Source organism: Felis catus, chromosome B2, assembly GCF_018350175.1.
Source record: "Felis catus isolate Fca126 chromosome B2, F.catus_Fca126_mat1.0, whole genome shotgun sequence".
In the NCBI taxonomy this organism is placed as follows: domain Eukaryota; kingdom Metazoa; phylum Chordata; class Mammalia; order Carnivora; family Felidae; genus Felis; species Felis catus.
Window position 1 is genome coordinate 20,127,096 of NC_058372.1, and position 8,711 is coordinate 20,135,806.

The window sequence follows — 8,711 nt, forward strand, 5'->3', positions numbered from 1 at the left end:
TCTATCTGTGACTACTAAACTAAGGAAAGGAAAGAAAAACTCTAAGTCTACCGTGAACAGAAAGGAACTTTATAAACTTGCTAGATGAAGTAAACATAGAAAACAAATCATGTATATAATTACTAAAATGGTAAAAACAATCAAAAAATACTTGCTGTTCCCATTCATTTTTAATGCTTAATGGCTGTTTTAGCCAGTGTAGTAAGATGGGAAGAAAAAATGAAGAAGACAAAAGAACTGGTTAAAACAGAAACAAAACTTATCATAAGTTACATATTATTGTTTTTTTCTCTTAAAGAAAACTCAGAAGTATCTACAGGTAATTTTTTTATATCAACGGTAGCATAAATAATTTTAGTGGATAAAACATCAATACAAAAATTTTACTTGTGAATGTTTACTTCAGCAACAGTCAAAACTGTAATTTAAAAAAACCTGCACAATAGAAACAAAAATAAATTGTACTTAAACATAGGGAATATAGTCAATAATATCATAATAACTGACCACGCTACACAGATGGTGAGCATTGAGCAATGTATAGAATTGTCAAATCAATATGTTGGACACCTGAAACTAATATAACATTGTATGTCAATTACACTTCAATTAAAAATTAAAATTAAAATGAAATAATACTTAGAAATAAATTCAATTAAATATAAAAATGTTTTTAGGGAAAAAATTATGAAGTTGTTTTGGAAGGCATTCAATATTTCTAAGTAGATAAATATTTCATATTCTTGAAGAAACTCAATATCATGAAGGTGTATATTCACCCACAAATAATTTATATAGAATTCAATACAAATCCTAACTGGATTTGTTACTGTTGAAGTTGATTTTACAATTTACTTGGAAAAGCATTATCTGGAAGAGCAAAAGCACCCAAATAGCCACCACATTTGGGAAGACTCTTAAACTAATGGATTTGAAGACTTATTAAAAAGTTATATAATTAAGATCCTGTAGTATAACTAGATAAATAGGCTCATGGAACTAAACACAAAGTCTAGAAACAAATCCAGGCAAAATGGGCTATACTGATTTATAAAAAATTTAGAGCTTGATATCAGTGGGAAAAGGATGGGCTATTCGTAAAGGTTCTGGGCATTTTAATTACCCCTATTGAAACTGTTATCAGGTTTCCTATATCACTCATCTCTCTCTCTCTCTCTCTCTCTCTCTCTCTCTCTCTCTCACACACACACACACACACACACACACACACACACAAATTAGCTACTGGTTGATTGAAAAATCAATGTGAAAGACAAAAGCATAAAACTTTTAAAAGATAACATAAGAAAGTATCTTTATGACTTACGGAACTATTTCATAAGCAAGACATAAAACATACAATCTACAAAGAAAAATATTGATAAATTGAACTCTGTTAAAAATCAAAGATGTCTGATGACGAAAACTTATCATAGAATAAACATAAGTGCCAAGCTAGGAGAACATATTTGTAACACATAAAACTCAAAAGAAGTTATATAGAGAATAATTCAAAAACTCTTGTGAAATCAAGGTGAAAAACGCAAACAACCTAAGAAAAAAAGATTTGGACAGGCACTTTACAGAAGGGAAAAAATAGCAATAGATGATAGACAGATGATAGGTAGGTAGATAGATGATGGGTAGGTAGGTAGATAGATAGATAGATAGATAGATAGATAGATCGACCAAAAAGTGTTCATTTGTAATCAGAGAAATAAAACTTAGGCATAATGCAATATTGCTTTATACCCATGGACAGAAAAGCAATTTTTGAGTTCAGACAATACAGTGATGGCAAAATGTAGAGCCGCAACTTCTCCCACATACTGCTGACTGGCACATAAATAGGTACAATCACTTTGGAAAACAGTTGGACATTTCCTGGTCATTTAAACACGTCCCCACCCTATGATTCAGCAACGCCACTAGTTAGTAAATACTCGGGAGAAAGTCTTGCACATACATACAGGATATGTATACAAACATGGTCATAGCAGCATTGCTCATAGTCGCAAAACCTGAAATGGTGTAATATCAGTCAACAGAATGGAAAAATAACTTGTTCTATCATGTAACTGAATATTAGACAGTAGTCAAAATAAATTAACTATAGGTACTTACATTAACAGATAAATCTCAAGAACATGACACTGAACAAAGAGAGCAAGTTAGAGAAAATAACATCTAATTTTTTTCATTAGATAAATGTCATAAACAAGTAAGACAATATAATATATTATTCACAAAGATAGGAAAACTATAAAGAAAGACAATGGAAAGATGAATACAAAACCTTGGTTCTGTTACCATTTAAAGGAAGGGAGAATGTGCAGAAAATGAAATCAAGGAGGATTATAACAAAAAGAATACCAAAGCAATATTTTACTTCTTGAACTGGATAAAAGATTCATAATGACTCTCATTATTATTCTTTACACTGGACATCAATTTTTATGTATTCTTTTGTATGCATAATATTTAATAGTAAAAACCTTAACAAAAAAATAAGAAGCCAAGAACAAAAAACACATTTTGAATTAAAAAAAAAAGAGACTCACAATCAGACATTAAAACTTTTCTAAAATTATCAATTTTAGGAATAGGATTGGAATAGACAAACCGAAGGATTAGTACAGATAACCTAGGAATAAAAAAGAACCTAGAAACATGTATGTGGAAATTTGTGATCTGATAGAGGGGCATGGGAAATTTCTGAAAATAGGGTTCATTAATTAGAGATGGGAAAATACATACACAAAAAAGAATGTTAATTTTTTTTTCTTGGCATAAATTACATCTCGTCCTGTAGGACAGGGAGAGTGAGTGGTTAAGTGCCCCATCACTGGGGTCAGATGGCTACATTCCAATCCCTCCTCAGGTACACTAGAATCCAAGGTCAGGACAGGTCACCTTGCCCCTCTACAGCTCACCTGTAGAGCTGTACAGGTGGGGATGATACAGTGTGGGGAGCTGTACAGGTGGGGATGATACAGTGATAGTACTCAACTCCTTGTCTTGTTAAGATTGAGTAAAATAATCCATTCCAAGTGTCTCCTTTGGATGAAAGCTACTTTAGCTTGCTTCCAAAATCATTTAACATCACGTTCCTGAAATTAAGAAGTTAATTTGATGAGGGGAGGGACACGGTTTTCAAAACCATTATTTGTTACTTTTCTGTCTCAATCAACAGCCTTTGAGTTTGAAGAGCTTGAAAGTAGCAATTATGCCTATTCAACATCATACATTCAGTACCTAACACAGAACTTGCCATGAGATAGATGCTTAATAAATATGCATTGTGTTGCGCTGGTTTGAATTAAGAAGTGAAGGGAAAGTAGCATTGCTATAAAAAGGGAAAGAGTCAACATGGGTGCTGGAAAATGCCACAGCTTTTCAAGACTGTGGAGAAAACAAAGCAGTGTTTTAAAGGCCAAATTTAATGGATTCCCAAGGTTATGCTACTGTGAAATTATACTACTGTGAAACAGGAATTAGAATCAGTCAATCCAAAATGTAAAATACCATGGAAGATAAGGTAATAAAACATAGTATACTTTAAATGAATAGTCCAATTAGCCAAACACCAGGGAGAACTTAAATCAGAATGTAACTTTATATGAGCAGAACAAAGAGCAACTATTAATACTGACAAGTAAAAAGGACCAAAAAAAAAGGGGCGGGAGGAGAGGGAAGTATAGTAATTATGTAGTAATATGCCATCTCATAGGAAACCTAATCACCAAAGAAATAGTCTAATGCATAACATAACTCCTTCGCAAGATACTTAAATATATACAATCCATAATTAAAATAATTCAAATCAGCAGAAATCAAACCTACTGAAAAACCATATGTCCATTTTCAAAGAATAGTATCTGTACTAAATTAGCAGGTGTCGTAGCAGAATAAAGTTCGGAGCTGCTTAATTTTATAATACGTTGATAGTCACCGATTTAAAGTTTTAGCAAAATAGGCATAAAAGAAATATATCACTTAATCGGCATTATTATTGAAAATACTAAAGAAAATATTTTATTTTAAAATGGACATCAGAAACAGTGTTTCAGGTGACATAAAGGGTTTCATAATTTTTCATCTAAAAATGTGATATAAATATACCATATATAAAAATTTGTAGCAAAATTTTCAAAATACTTTGTCTTCTTTTAGAAATATATAGCCAAGAGGTTTAAATGTCAGGCGAATTATGATGAGATACTTCTTTATCCTCCAAAAAAGGATATTTTCAATTTCATGACCAAGAAGAGATTCTAAAAAGCTCTGTTTCTTTTTGCTTTTTCATTATCATTCCAAAAATGATTGACCGTATATCAAAACTGGATCTTCCAAGCTATTACATTTCACCATCTGGTTAACCTTATCAGTAAAGCACTAGAAAACAAACCTCACACATTAGAATTTCATCCACTCTGCAGAGTTATCCTGATCATAAAGAGTTGCCCAAAACTGAGATAAATTATTATGGAGACCAGAAATGGGTTACATTAACTATACATGATTGAATTCAACTAGAAGAATGGCCCCTATAACAAACCCTAAGGTCTAATGCTGCTGGTGGTGCATGTGCAGAACAGAAATGCTGGTCGTTCAGCTCATGTTTAGCCAATACAGCATAAGTACACTTACAATATATCCAGATACAAAGACATTTAGAGTTTTTGAGTTTTTAGCAATAATTATACCTCATCCGCAAAGGCATCTCAATGTTCTGTACCACCCACACGCACTTCTCCAATGTTTCCAGACCAAATCAGATTAGACACAAAAATGATCATGATCCTAGAATTATGTCAAAACTAATGGCCCATAAGTAACAGCAACAACTCATGAAAACTGTAGAATTGAGTTTAGATTTAGGACGAGAGCCCAAAGCACTATCCACACTGCAGTCCTAGGAAATACATACTTCAGCCTGAAGAATTAATAAAATGGTCCCAGAAGATTTTACTTAAATTAAATGGAAGATAGCACCCAATATTCCTATATCATTTTCATCTTTGCCTGTATTAAGGTCAGGAAAGAAGTGGCTTTACAAGCGAAAGGTGGCACAAAGAAATTATCTGTGATCTGAAATATTCTGGGGAACACACACAAAGAAGGCAAGGTGCAAATGTGATAGTGAATGTTCGTGTTGTTTACTTTGGAGAATGCAATTATCATGGCTGTGGTTATGATTTTTGGTAGTTCAAAAGCTACCTTATGATTTCCCTACACACAATATGAAATTAAGTTTGGTGTTTTGCCCACAAGAGTATTCATGTCACTCCTGACAGTTTTTTTTTTCTCCTTTCATTCCCACAGAATGCCAAGAACTTCCAAAATGCATTACCATGCAAATGTCTTGGGTGACTTTACTACACATTTATATTGCAAGGTAATCAATAAATTATTATTTCAATATTTATTGGAATCTCAGAATAAGAAAGAAGATAGATTACACAAATTCATCTTCTGTGATTAATGGATGTTCCAGCAGAAGGCATACACTGATGGAGTAGGTCAGTATGCAGACTATATTACTGAATATTTCAACCCGGGTTGTAAATATAGTATCTGTTTCTCTTAGGGACTGTCACACTGAGTGCAGTATAAAAGGCAATAAATTTCAACAGATTAATTAACTCTTTGGTTACTGGGGCTGTGTGTCACCTATCCTGGCACCTAATAAAAATTCCTTTAATGCCAAGACATAAAGAAGGGCCTCTTTGGAAATGAGTTATTAACAGCATTTCGTGAATAGATGGAGAAATTGTAACCGAGCCATTTAAGTGTCATAAAGTGCAGCAAAGGCTGCTGGAGGCCTCTGAGGGACGCCAGGCAATACCATAACAATCAAATCTGAGATGGAAGAGGGATTGAGCTGTCCACTCAGAATTTTTATATTGTCAAAGAGCAGCGAGGAAATAATGTGATCAAGAAGTGAATTAACCTTGTGTGTGAAAGAAAGGGGATGATCTGATGGAAAAGGCAGTAAAGTAAAAATCACTCCATAATGCCTGCATTGCAGGCGAGTCATGAGGGGCTCCTAATGTCTGCAGGCTGTCAGAGAACGGATCCAGACCTCTAAGTACTCTAAACCCATTACCTGCATTAGCCTGTAATTGGAATACATTTATTCATGCTTTTTGAGTTCTTCAGGGTCTACGTCGTGTATACCCACAGAGCATTAATTCCTATAAATGTTCTATCTTTGCAGACTCCTGCAAACACGTAGACAGTCCTGGGTGGGAATTAACATTCACTGAAGCAAGAGAGGAAGAAAGTGCTGGGCACGGAGTACAAGATCTGGATATACGCCTTCTATTTCATACTATATTGTTTCATTTGGCACCTTGGCTGCCTCCTCCAGATATTCTTTGGATGCTTTCTGATGAACGTCTAGCTACCATGTTTTTCAGATTTTTAGATTTCAAGGCAAGAGTTCCAACAAGCAGAAAATAATAAATATCAAGTACCAACCAGGTGTGTTTTTATTAACGTTTGCGTAACTATCTTTCAAAATGTAAATTTCACCTTCTCACTTGAGATTGATTCTCAATATATGACACTTTTTATCAAGTTCTACAGAAAACCCAAAAGGCATATAGAAACAATGATATAATTTAAATCAATCATTTTTCCCCCCTAAAGACGGCACCTTTATCCTAGGTTACTTAGTAGAACCAAACCCAGCAAATATCAGGAAGTAGATGCCCGGCACATAGAGCAGGCACTGCTCTGAACGCCTTACATATATTAACTCAGGTCACCTTGAAGACCATCCTGTGAGGTGGGTACTTTTATTACTATCTCCATTTATAAATTAGGGAGGCAGAGCACCGAGAGGATAAGGAAATTCCTGAGGGCCACACAGCTGATTTGAACCCCAACAATTTGTCTCTAGGTGTCTCGATTCTTAGCCACTTTGCAAAATTGCCTCACCAAAAACCAGTCACTAGATCCAGCATACTACTCAAATGACTCTCCCCAAACAATGAATATCCTATTTGTACTATAATAATTAATTAAGCTTTAAATTACATATGTGTGTGTGTGTGTGTGTGTGTGTGTGTGTGTGTGTGTGTGTGTGTGTGTTGTTCTCAGGGATTTTACACCTTCAGCTGGTCTTCATTCCTTCTATATATCAATCATTCTCTTTTTCTATAAAGGAAAATTCCTATTAGCATCTAGATATCTAGATGTGCTCTAGTCTTCTGACTTTATCCTCTGTGTCCTGGATCCCACATCCCCTTAGCGCTTACCTTTGCTCCTTCATGGCAAATCTTCTCTAAGGAGTTGTATTTGCATGCTGTCTCTACTTACTCATGTCCTATGCATTCTCCAACACAGAATTCTATTCCACTCCACAGACACTGCAGTGCTAAATCCAAAGGTCACCTTCATGTCTTGCTTTTCTTTGACCTTTTGGCAAACAGGACATAGTTAACCATTCCCTCCTTCTGCCTTTGTGTCTTCTAGGACACCACTGTCAGCCCTCTCTCCTACCTCCTGCACTCCTGGGCTTTCTTGTACCCAGTTCTGAGATATTGAGGTTTTCAGATTCCCTCACACTACCACAAAAAGCAAGCAAGCAAGCAAGCAAGCAAGCAAGCAAGAAAGAAAGAGAGAGACCACGTTCCATCTAGTTGCTTAAGCCAGAAATCTAGATATCTTCTAAAGCCCCTGCTTTCTCCATCTCATTTGCCAGATGTTGGCTTAAGGGCAATATTTTATCCAGTTCTGGCCACCAAGTGTGAAGGAAAGATTTTCCATATCTAAAAAACGACACACAGGAGGAAATGAAAGACATCTCTCATCCAGGTGATGGCTGACACCACAGCTACAGCTTTGTGGTTCTATGAGGAGACATCACTGACACGACAAGGAGGACAGAGCAGAAAGTGGCAAGCACCTGGGTACTGGATTGTCTCAGAATTGACCAATCCTGGAGCTGCTCTACATCTGGGCATCTTCTTATGTACTACAACACAATCCTCATGATTTAAGACAGTCTTAGTTGGATCTTACGTTATTTGAAGCCAAAAGCAATCTGACCAACACATTCCTTCTCTATCAGTTAGCTGCATGACAAATCACCTCAAAATTTAAGGGTTCAGAACAACAATAAGTGTGTATGTCTCACAATTACTATGGGTCATGAAATCAGAACTGGCATAGTTGGGTCGTCCTGGCTTGGGATCACCCATGAGGTTGTAGACGGATGTGATGTTGACTAGGGCTGCAAGTCAACTGAAGGCTTGGCAGGGGCAGATGAATCTAATTCCAAAACAGTTCATTAAAAAGCATCACATTCACAACTTGGTGCTGGCTGTTGGTGGGGGCCTCAGTTCCTTCCCAGAGGGAATTCTCCACAGGTCGCTGAGACACAATATGGTAGCCAACTCCTTTCAGAATGATCAATCCAAGAGCGAGAAAACCAGCCAAGTGGAAACCATTCTTTTCTCTTTTTTTTTTTTATGACTATGCCTCAGAAGTCACATGGTATCACTTCTGCCACATTCTATTCATTAGATGAGAATCCCTACGTTTAGCCCAGATTTAAGGGAGGAAATTAGGCTCCATTTTAGGAAAGGAAAAGATATGCAGACATATTTTAAAACAATCACATGAATCTTTTCTCACTGAATTCTATTCCCAGTGATTTTCTTTCAACTCCTAGGATTTCCTAGATTCCTTTCTACCTCAGA